Source organism: Panthera uncia, chromosome E1 (assembly GCF_023721935.1).
Source record: "Panthera uncia isolate 11264 chromosome E1, Puncia_PCG_1.0, whole genome shotgun sequence".
Taxonomy (NCBI): Eukaryota; Metazoa; Chordata; class Mammalia; order Carnivora; family Felidae; genus Panthera; species Panthera uncia.
In genome coordinates this window covers 36,076,099-36,079,433 of record NC_064814.1, presented here as the reverse complement: position 1 = coordinate 36,079,433, position 3,335 = coordinate 36,076,099, and positions in this window count along the sequence as shown.

The following is a 3,335-nucleotide window of genomic DNA, read 5'->3' as shown; positions in this document are numbered from 1 at the left end:
TCACCGCCCAGAGTCTCATATTTCTGTCTCTGACATTTCCCCTGCCCTGGTTCCACCAAGAGCCCCTGGTTCCTGTTCTCCTTGGAGTTTTCCACTTAGTCCATTGGATTCATGGCTACACGTCCTAGTGTCTTCACACCAGCTGTACTGCTAAGGTAAGAAGAGTTAATTCCCCTCGCCAGACTCCACAACCCCCCACCCCCACCACCAGGGGATCTGGCCACAGTGGGAGCCCACACCTTTGTCTTCCCTGCAACTCATAGGAACAAAGGAATAGAGCCAGCTCTTGGTGACTCTTGGTCATAGGGACAGATTAAAAGCGGAAAGAATGGAAACCCTGTGGGTAACTTTCTTGGCCTCGTTTCAAGCATTAATCCCAGTCTTCCTTCTATGGAGCTGTTAGTCACTAGGAGAATGGGAAACTCTTATGGTTGCCACCTCCTGTCCAGCTTTGCCCCTCCGGTCAGGATGCTGACGAATAAAAGCCAAAGGCCTGGACACTCCACCAGCAAGGACATTGCCACAAACAATCCAGTGCTGACTTCAGGAAAGAGGATGTACCTGTCTTCTTTGCCATCTCCTCTTGTACAGCAGAGACCTACCAGCATGTGGTTTCTTGCTTCAAGTCAGAGCATTTGCCAGGCGCGGTGTGAACGAGGGAATTGTGCTGAGCAGGTCGCAGGCAATAGGTGCAGTGGAAGACGCACTTCGCGGTGATCTGGGCAGATTTACTGAGTACGTATCCTACTATGTGCCCAGGACAGGGATGGGTAGATAAGGAAATGCCGACCTCCTTTGGTTCCCGGCTCCCCTGGACGATGTCACGTGAGCTGAAGTGGTCAAGAGAACATTCCTAGTTCGGTTGAGAGGAGCTGGGGCCACTGCCAAGCACCACATGTCAAGAGAGGCCAAGATCCCCTGTCACTAGTTGAGATGTCCTATTGGGTAGCTCCTGTGAGTTCCAGGATGAGGAAGGGAATACAGGCCTCAAGCCCGAGCCTCAGTTGGAACCCCATATCTGGACTCACGTTGTTTCTGAAACAAGTATCTTAATTGGGTACATTTTAGATCTTGCATTATTGCAATAGCCCCGAGAATGCAGAAGGTCTTTTCATCCAAGCATGTGGGCAGAACTAGAGGCTGAGGGGAGTGAGGATAGGTAGGCTGGGGAATGTTCTAGGGACTTTTCCTAACCAAACCCTATATAAACCAAGACATGTGGAAGACAACCCTGGCAAGGTTAGCACCTCCCTTCTGCATCAAGCAGGGACCTTCTATACTGGCTCTACAAGGGACAAGGAGGCCACCATGTAGGGTTCAGGTGGAATTACCCCCTCTGAAGATTTACCTGTAACTAAAAACTCTCATTCTTCCCCCAGAGCTATATGGACTGACATTTCCAGGGCCTCTCTTTACACCTGGAGCCCAGACTGACAGACAGATGGCTCTGTTTTCCCATGACCTACTGTCATTTTCTGGGAAAAGCTCTGGGGAAGCAGATTTCATTTTAACACTCATGGAAATGAAATCAGTAATGAAGACCTGCCTTCAAATGCATTAACCTTTTCCATGCCAAACAGTGGACTCTTCCCCCAACTAAGGCAGAGATAACTGGGGGGTTAGCCGCTAGATTCAGGGGGATAAGAACACAATGTAGACACCCAGGGAATCTGAGCTCTTGGCCCACGGCTGGAGGCAGGTCTTTGGTATTCATTTGGGAGCCATAATGCCCTGATTAGAATCTCCAACTCCAGCACTTAACCCCATCCTCTGTGTCCTCCATTAAATTGAGTAATGATAATAGTACCTCCTGTATAAGGTTGTTTGAGGAGTGAATGAGTTGAGACACTTGGAAGTGTAGCTGGTCTGTTGTGTTATCAGTACTCTCTCATCCCACAGTGACATCTTGCATGGTCTTCCAGGCTTTGTTGCTATTTCCAGATAACCTCACCACAAATCTGATGCTTGATAAAACAGCTGGTAAAGTGGTTTTCTTCATTTCTATGGTGTATGGAAAATCCAGCCAGGGACCAAGGATGAGTCAGGGAGGGGGCATCTGAGGAAAGGAGAAAGGCCTGACCGAAGAGAGTCTTTGTCTCCTAAAGGGGAAGAAGGAGGTGAAATGTGGTGACCATTGCAGGAAGTATGAGAGCCAGGAGGCTGAGACTACAGCTGGTAGTGGTCCTAAGGGTCGGTGGGGGGCATGCCAGAGGAGTGCCCAGAGCAATCAATGGTGTGGGTCAGGAAGAAGCAGGAGCAAACTTCTTCCCAAGGAAAATCAGGACTGATATGTTCCCTTTGAATTAGGAATTAACTCAAACAAACACCGTCAAAATCTGCTCTGGAATGTGAGATTGCTGATAGGGGCCCATGCAGTGATATATGACATATCCATGTTATAATACTTCAAACATATCCTGATTGCATCCTATAGGCTGAATACTCATGAGAAGCTGCAGTCCACTAAACCAAATGGCTATAAAGCCTGCCCCTCCCTCCCTCTCCCCCTCTCCTCCTCCCCTCTCTCCCTCCCCACTCCCTCTCCCTCTCCTTCTCCTCCCTCTCTTCCTCCCTCTCTCTGCCCCCAGTTCTGGTGCAGAGGTCATTCTGGCTAGGCAAATACTAGATTGTCAGCCAAGATTTATAACATGCCTGTATTTTTTAAATGAATCTTTGGGGTGTGCAGGACTTGACACATGCCTGAATGACCATTTTTTCCTGGGTGTCTGTACGGAGATGTGTGCATGTATAGGGAGGAAATGTGTTCTAAGGGACAGCAGAGCAGAGCAAACAAAGTGAGGGGGGTGGGGTTAACATCAAAAGCGGGACTCATCAAAGCAATTTTCACACAGTCCGTGTATGTATGTTTACGCCAACAAATCGTACAACACAAACTACATATTTCTTTATAGTTTCCACATATAATTTTCTTACATACTGTCATATTCCCAAAAGGCAGGTTTCTTTTCTCTGCCCTATTGTCCAGAGAGCCTTACTAAGCCAATCACATCAAATTATTCTCAATTACGAAAGGGATAAAAAGAGAAAGCTAATTTTTTTAAAAAACAAAAACAAAAAAATCCCAGTATAAGGAAAGTGTGCCTGGTTTCCTGAGCTTTATAAGTCCTCCCATGTATCCTTTGCTTTTGGAAACATTACCTAGTCCAAAATTATGTTTCTCATTTATTTATTCAAGAAATATTTACTGACACCTATTATGTGCCAGGCACCATTGTTCTAGACACTGAGGATACATCAATGAACCAAATAAATAAAAATCCTTCCCCTCTTGGGGCGCCTGGTTGGCTCAGTCAGTGCAGCGCGCGACTCTTGAT